The sequence below is a fragment of the Haliotis cracherodii genome, unplaced genomic scaffold, assembly GCF_022045235.1.
Source record: "Haliotis cracherodii isolate W230 unplaced genomic scaffold, xgHalCrac1.p SCAF_3, whole genome shotgun sequence".
NCBI classification, from domain to species: domain Eukaryota; kingdom Metazoa; phylum Mollusca; class Gastropoda; order Lepetellida; family Haliotidae; genus Haliotis; species Haliotis cracherodii.
Genome location: NW_027266286.1, coordinates 61,258,193 through 61,267,625, shown reverse-complemented (window position 1 = coordinate 61,267,625; position 9,433 = coordinate 61,258,193).

Sequence of the window (9,433 nt, the reverse complement as noted above, 5' to 3'; positions counted from 1 at the left end):
ACATTCGTGGTTTATGCTGACAGCCTGAAATGTTTATATACGATAGATATATTTTTCAAGAATTTAATTGCCCATAATTGAGGGTGCATATTACACACGAGTGCGTATTATACACGAATAAATAGGTCTTGTGGATTGGGATTGTTCACTGGCAATTATATTAGCAAATATCGCCGTGGGCGCTTATTAGAGCGGGGCGCTTATTACGTCAAATACGGTACGTTGTAAGCAAATGTACAGTGACCTCATTAGTCCATTAGTTTAATATCTTCTTCGCTGGGGCATGACATGCTTACCCTTTTCGTGAACACCTGGTGTCATCTCTGATTTTCAATGAGTCATGTATATAATTTTCACCGCTATTTCAGTCCCTTTACGACCAATTGAATCTGTTTCCACAGATAATCGAGACTGGTTATTCTCTGGCGTTGACGTTTCATGTTATCAGATATAGACATAAGATTAGGATCCTGGCATAATCCTTGAAAGAACTCTCGTGTTATATCCGGAATCGACTTTGACTTGACGCGTCGGGTGGTCAGGCTTGATTACTTGGTTTATGCATGGATTGATTGCGTAGATCGATGCTCATGATGTCAATCACTGGATTGTCTGGTCCAGACACGATTATTATATTTGTCATATAGCTGGAATATTGCTGAGTGCGGCGTTAAACAACAAACAAAAAGCCTTTGAAATGAAAAGTTTCACTGTACTTACAGGATCATAGATGGGGCCTCCCTTACATTAGTGTCAGATTGCTGCCTTTTACAAAAGTCACGTTTTCAGTTTTGATGTGTAATATCATTTTGTAATTTGCAGAAGCTTAATTAACAGAAACAGGGACAAATAGTAGGTTTATGAAATTATATCCTACCTACAAATGCTCATTCTGACCTGACAGGTGCCCGAAGGTATTGGTCACACAAACCACAACTTGTTTCGGGCTCACGAGATTGCTGAACACTGTTACAGGCAGTGGGACAACTTATATATGGTGATATCTTCACCACTTATGTTATATTACCATATAAAGTAGCCAAATTAAAATTCGTATCCTGTATTGATATTTATACGAAACTGTTCCGTGGCAAATGGTTATTTGATCACCTCTGCTTCTTTGCATCATATAATGAGGTAGCACTTGGAATTATCTTAAGGAACACACAATGCCCCTGTACTGACATTTCAGGAGGTGCCACTGGTATCAGTGGACCTATATCAAAGTAAGATCAATAGCATATGTAGAAAGTTCTAAAAGATACATGGAAGTTCAGAATATATGAAAACAAAAAAATCCGGGTGGAGCTTTTTTCAAAGAGTGTAGAACAGTTTGAGTCTGAAGTGATACGGATGTGAGGGGTCATCTGGTGTATGACAAATTTAACAAACGACAGGTATGAGGGAAGATAACTATCTTTGCCACAAGATAGGGCCAAGATAATCAACATGAGTATATTTAACCCCAGCAATGTTCAAGATATACACCGTGAGATATTTTAAAGTCAATCAGTCAATCTATTATATGGTCTCTGCTTACATTTATGGCATATAATTAACATTCGCACTGTCTGACAAATGAACCTTAACCAACCTCCTCAGTTAACCTGCTCAGTTGACGTCCTGCTCTTCTTTGCAACCTATTCATGCATACCAATCTATCTGCCAAACGTATCATCATAATTCATCATACAAGGTGAGCAAACATATATATTTCTACTTACACATCATGTACAGTCTACGTATGCACAGTAGGAATATCACTTAAGAAATCCACTTATTAACATGTATGTATATAGAAAGAACTGTATCTTTTACACAAAGCAGTTTCATGACATGGTCTCTCATATCATTTTTTATGTCTTGGACCTTAGGCTTATTGGGGTGGAAAGGAAAAGAAACAATCAACAATAACATAGGGAAATCAAGTGATTTTTTACATTCCTCGACAAGGTATGTTGTAATGATACACAAATAATATTTATTTTACCCCTTTCTTATTAACAACATCTTGTTTGCCAATCAGCTTAAATGAAACGTTCTTTCTGCCAGTGGGTAAATAAATAATTGAATTATTTTTGTATTCATTTGATTCTATCATTCAACCAAATTGGGAGTCCAAAGGTCCATTATCCAGGTGATAGAAATTCTGAATCATCTGCTACCAGATGACATATCATTTGCATATTTCACCTCATTAGCATATTTCAAGGGCAAAGCATGGCTATTTGATCTCAGTGCCTGGCAAAGGAATTTGATACCCGAACTTATATATGTTTGGCATCATGTTATCCATTGTTGAATTTATGTGCAAATTCATAAAATTAAATGAATACTTTTTCAAGTATCTCACTTTTTTCCATTCTCTTGTATGTCTTTCACACATTTGTGATATTGTACCACACCATTAATCACTTGCATCAAAGCAACAGTGGACTCTTGTTGATACAACGTATCAATCTAGTTTTGATATATTCATTGTAAGGTATGAAGTGAGACGACACCTGATGAGTGCCCATTCCTCAAGTACATCCATTTCCAAAAGATCACAGAACCCTGCTTATTTACCGACTTGTCACAGCAATGATTTGTTGAGCCAAGAGCATAGATGGGGTCCTAGGGTCACGTCTTAACTATAGGACCCCATAGCAGCTCTCGACTACAATTTGCTCAATTGTATTTGTGGATAAACCTCTGTGACATGTAATATCCACTACAAAATATATTACTATTACCCAATTGCTTCTTTGTGAGGCTCAGAACTTATTAATTGACCATCGTATCAATCACCACGATGATAGCATAGGGTTGGCTCAGTGGTCTGTGGTACTGCATATCACTGTGCAAGATTGCCTTCTTTCGACTTGTCAGGATGCAATAGGCATTTATCATCCAAAACTGGCTCCCACAGGAGATATTGCTTGGATGAGATCAAGCGATATCTACACTGTAGATATCGCTGCAAAGAAATTACATTATAATGCTTTGCAGACCATTGTGACGTCACTGGTTACCATGACGTCACAATCAAATGACATCACTAATGGCTCTGCTACTGAAGCTGTTAGCAGTACTTTTTTCACTAAAGACACTGCTAATTACTGTCTACAAATTGAAAAAGTTGGAAGAATGATGTTTGATGATAAATAAAATCTCACCCTCGTGTCTTTTGATATCAAATATATCAACACTCGTTGATAAAAGTGGCAAAAATCCTTGGCAAGCCTCGGAATTTTTCCACTTTTATCAACTCGTGTTGATATATTTGATATCAAAAGACACTTGGGTGAGATTCTCTATGTGTTCAGAAACCCCAAATCTGCCTCATTGATCTGTCAGTACCATATCAGAGCTCTTGAATTTAATCTAAGTAATGGTCCCCTAATGTCACTTTGACCTGATGTCCCAGATGACACAAAGTGATATACCTAAAATATTGTTCAAAACAGCATCTAATCCAGCTCACCCAAGATGGAATACCCGGTAGTTACAAATGGTTTATAACAACATTCCAGTCATATCATGGCAGGTGATACCAATAATAAGCATTTTGTATCCTTCATGGGAATTGAACCCAGGTCTATGGTTTGAGGAGCAAATGCTTTAACCACTAGGCTACCCAATCTTTAGAAATATTTTGGTCATATATCATGACTGGACACCAAATTTACATCAACTAAACTCATATTGGGAATTGAACCCAAGTTTCTGCATGTTGAGCCAGTGCTTTAACCGCTAGGCTACCCTAATGCCCCTTCGAATTCGAAATGAAGTGAAGATGTAGAATGCATCTTCCACCTGTCCTAGTTGGTATACTTCTGTCTTGTCTTCCATAGCATTCTTATCTACATATGACATATCTACATATGTCACCTGGTAAGCATGTGTAAGGCAGAAATGCACCCAGCAAGCCTTACCCAGAAATAATATTTGTTTCTTCAAAGCAATAACAAAAATGATGAATTGCGCACAATGGTTTATTTAAAGTCTTTGAAAAGCATTTAGAAGTGATATGCATAACGAAGAGAATGTATGGATGTCACCCTCTTTATTATGAGGAAACACAATGTTTCGGAGTATATGCTTACACCTGATGAAGGAGTAAGCATATATTCTGAAATGTTTTGTTCCTCATAATAAAGAAGTTGACATCCATAAAATCTCTTGGGTGTTTTCAACTTAATAAATACACACTGTGAATATTCATCAAAATTCTTCAACTGTAAATGTAAATAGAACATGTATATTAAATATAAAACAAATATGATTCATCATCTCATTATTATGACATGTGCATGAAAACAGTAACAAGCGCTGAGGTTTTGATGATAATCATTATCATATATCTTGTATACATCTTTAAGTACCGAGGACTCCTGCACCAGTTCTCGAAACCCTGACATCATCACTAATAGCATAGAATCTAGCTAATTGTCAGTCACCATCTCGTAAACATCACATGGGTCGTGACATCATCACAAGCCCAGTAGAATCCAGTACACCCCTCGACCTTTACTCTCATGGTGTACAAGCCCAGTAGAATCCAGTACACCCCTCGACCTTCACTCTCAAGGTGTACAAGCCCAGTAGAATCCAGTACACCCCTCGACCTTCACTCTCATCATGTAAAAGCCCAGTAGAATCCTGTACACCCCTCGACCTTCACTCTCATCATGTACAAGCCCAGTAGAATCCAGTACACCCCTCGACCCTCTCTCTCAACATGTACAAGCCCAGTAGAATCCAGTACACCCCTCGACCTTCACTCTCATCATGTAAAAGCCCAGTAGAATCCTGTACACCCCTCGACCTTCACTCTCATCATGTACAAGCCCAGTAGAATCCAGTACACCCCTCGACCTTCACTCTCAACATGTACAAGCCCAGTAGAATCCAGTACACCCCTCGACCTTCACTCTCATCATGTAAAAGCCCAGTAGAATCCTGTACACCCCTCGACCTTCACTCTCATCATGTAAAAGCCCAGTAGAATCCTGTACACCCCTCGACCTTCACTCTCATCATGTACAAGCCCAGTAGAATCCTGTACACCCCTCGACCTTCACTCTCAACATGTACAAGCCCAGTAGAATCCTGTACACCCCTCGACCGTCACTCTCATCATGTAAAAGCCCAGTAGAATCCTGTACACCCCTTGACCTTCACTCTCATCATGAACAAGCCCAGTAGAATCCAGTACACCCCTTGACCTTCACTCTCATCATGTACAAGCCCAGTAGAATCCTGTACACCCCTCGACCTTCACTCTCAACATGTACAAGCCCAGTAGAATCCTGTACACCCCTTGACCTTCACTCTCATCATGTACAAGCCCAGTAGAATCCTGTACACCCCTCGACCTTCACTCTCATCATGAACAAGCCCAGTAGAATCCTGTACACCCCTCGACCTTCACTCTCATCATGTACAAGCCATTCAGCTTGCAGAATTCTGTTCACTCTGCTAGTGGTACTACTTACACAGTCATCAGAGAGTATCAGTTCTGTCACCTTGTTAGTGACGTCATCGAACCAAGATGGGTAGCTGCTCATGCTTTCAGCCACTAGTTTGCCTCGCTCAGACTTGAACATTTCAGTCTGATAAAGCTGAAATATTGCACACTGTGGTCTAAAGCTTTCCTACACTAACAAGCTAACATTTAAAATATACACATAATATTGGCATCTACATGTGATTTCTGAAAAAATAGCAGCTTTTGTATTCTTTGTCCTACAAAATGACGCAATTCTACATGAAATAGTGTCTCATGATACATATTTCATCATGAACAAATGTCGTCGTTCTCGCTTGGATATATACCATACATTCTGTAATGAAAGTAGGGTGCTTCATTGCTGGCAGGATGGTTTATATTGCTTGTTTTCCATCCATGTCTGTTTCATGTCAGTAAACATCACAGGTCATGTATTATGATCTTCATCATTCAGGGAAAATTTGAGAACGTCACCATAACATTTTCATTGTATTCACTATATTATACATAAATTATGTACAAATGTACATAAAAGATTTATATTTACATTATCATATATATTACATTAACATATCTTCATTTACATACAGATATATATCTAAATATCTTCATATACAAAGAAATCCCCATGACCGCAAACAGAGGTGAAAGATGCTTACATCATCTATCTCGTACAAAATGACTTGTTATATATATTTTATATGAATTCCATTGTTTTATTGAAAATAAAACATTTTATTAATATTTCATGTTGTGTTATTTATTAAACTATTGTCTATTGTCCAAGAATGAATGAACAAATTAATATCATAACACTGTTACAATGTTGTATGGAAACCAGTATCAACACAGTTCAACCTCAATAATTCAAACTCCTTGACTTCAAGGCATTCTCTTTACAATCACCACTTGCCGATCCAGGCATATTTAAATAATTATATGTACAATTATAGGCTGCAAAATCCAAAGTTGCAGTTACCCCAACATTCAACGGATGTGTGGCAATACATTTTGTGCAGAAAACACCTTAGAAACCTACAAAGAGATGTACCGGGGTATTTCACGTTTTGAGGACAACAGAGCATGCTGTTTGACTCTTTTCTATATACAACCAAGATGGTATATCTTTTACAGCACAATGAGCAATATGACGTCATAATAGTGATGTACGCTGTAGAACAAAACAATTGCTAGGCTTGCTTAGTTTCTTTCGGGGTGCCCACCTCATGTTAGCTAACGAAGTTGCCGTGCTACATGCTTCCAGTGCCTGTCATAAGTTTGAGTGAAGTGAGTGGGTGAGTATGGTTTTACGCCGCTTTTAGCAATATTCCAGCAATATCACGGCGGGGGGACACCAGAAATGGGCTTCACACATTGTACCCATGTCGGGAATCGAACCTGGGTCTTCGGCGTGACGAGGGAACGTTGAGTGAAGTATTACTGTGCAAACAAACTGCTTGATCATATTGAATGCCATAGTTTGTGTAAAGGCTGTTGTCCGTGATTCCGTAAACTCTCATTGACAACCCACTCAAAACACTGGTCTCGACCCATGCTGCTTCACCTAATGTATTTGCTGACATCAAAGGGTTCGTATTTTATTTAAACATGGTCGAATGGAAATAAACATATGTGTTTTCAATGTAAATTAAGGTTACCTGTAGATTTAACTGTGCCAAACTTACCATTTGAAACCTCATACTGCATGTTTGATTCCAAATTTAATTTAGCACAGTCAAATCTACTGGTCACCTTGCTCTACATTGAAAGCACAGTATATTTATCGCCTAAGTATCAATGTATATAAAAAAAAGGCTTAAACACTTCTTTTTACAATGAGAAGTATTTGAGAAATGTTAAGTTTGAACCTAGACTCATTAAAGATTCGGGATGGTCGGGTAGTCTAGTGATTAAAGCGTTCGCTCGTCACACCAAAGACCCGAGTTCGATTCCCGACATGAGTATAATGTGTGAAGCCCATTTCTGGTGTCCCCCGCCGTGATATTGCTGAAATATTGCTAAAAGCGACATAAAACCATACTCACTCACTCACTTACTCACTCATTAACGATTCACTGATTTGCCACGTCCATAAGATGTTGAACCTACTTCTATTTCAAAAACATCCTTTGGTTTCACTGAAGGTGAAATCAAGAACTATTCATTCAGGTATTTTATCCATGCCTGGCCCCAAGCACATCACTGTAAAAAGCTAAGCAAACATACAACAAACCTTCACTTGTCTATTGTCTGGAAATGTAAACAATTAAGGCAAATCCTTACAAATAAAAGTTTTTAAGATGCTTTTGAGACCATTAAAGACAAAGAATTGAAAGAATACACTTTTGTTTTTCCTGTATATATACTCGTAAAATGTGTCTATTGTACAGTGTGTCAAAGTGTAAAACATTAACTGTCCCAAATCATGTCCACACCCTGTGGCACACTCATGCTCTATAATTAGTGGCAGGGAACTGTAGCTCACCTGTACTACATGCCACAAGTGAGTGAGTGAGTGAGTTGGGTTTAGAGCCGCTTTTAACAGTATTCCAGTTATATCTCGGCGTGTCAGCTTAATGTGGGAGGGAAGCCCGAAGTGATGCAGGTATCAGACATTTACCACTTCGCTGAAACCCACGAGCACGGGTATGGTGCTGACAAACCTGGAAACATAATCGGGGCGAACCGTGCCACAAGTGACAGCCACTTGGCAGCCTTAAGACTTCAATGACACATGCCTATGGTAATTGTGGGGGCATGGGTGGCCCAGTTGTCTAAGGCGACACAATTCTCTGTGCAGAGTTGTGTCCCTTGGGCATGCCAGGAATCTATGATTCTGTTTCAAGGTTTGTCAGCACCATACCATGCTAGTGGCTTTCACCAAAGTGGCAATCTTAAACCTTACTCCCACGTCAACCTTACACACCATGATATAACTGGAATACTGTTCAAAGCGGTGTTAAACCCAATGCCACTCACCCATTGGCAGTTTTTATAACAATAAATGTCTTTCATATTATAGTAAACAAACATTATTAAACAATGCGCGGATTGTGGTTGCAGCTCCTAACAGTGACTGTGGTTGCAGCTCCTAACAGTGATTGAGGTTGCAGCTCCTAACAGGGACTGTGGTTGCAGCTCCTAACAGTCATTGTGGTTGCAGCTCCTAACAGTCATTGTGGTTGCAGCTCCTAACAGTGATTGAGGTTGCAGCTCCTAACAGTGATTGAGGTTGCAGCTCCTAACGGGGACTGTGGTTGCAGCTCCTAACAGTAACTGTGGAAATAAAGTCTGGACCAGAGAATCCAGTGATTGACAACATGAGCATCAATCCATGCAATTGGGATCGATGACATGCATCAACCAAGTCAGCGAGCCGGACAACCCGATCCTGTTAGTCGCCTCTTACAACAAGCATAGTCACCTTTTATGGCAAGCATGGGTTGCTGAAGACCTATTCTAACCCGAATCTTCACGGGCTACTTGCATGATAAAGAATAAAACAGAACGATGCAGTCGATTTGAATCTTAGTAGGTGAGCATTGTTTTATGCAATATTCCACCACTTTCACAGAGAAGGACACCAAAAATGTACTTCATACATTGTACCCATTGTGGGGAATCAAAACCATATCTTAGGCAGATGCTCGAACCACTAGACTGCCTTCAAGCTTATATTAATACGACCAAAAACAAAATTTCACAATTGCTGCATAGGAGCATTTACTGAAGTTTAATCAAGATCAACTGTCAAAGATGTCTAAAGATGTCTATCATCAGCAGCTCTTGGGGCTAGCTACTTACTTTCTAAGAACAATCATGCTAAAAAAAAAAGATCAAGAAATTGCTGTCCAATCATCACAAATGTTTTCTCTAAATGGATGTCATTGCAACTATATTAAATATTAGATCAAGATCGCCAAACATCTTGCACGAACA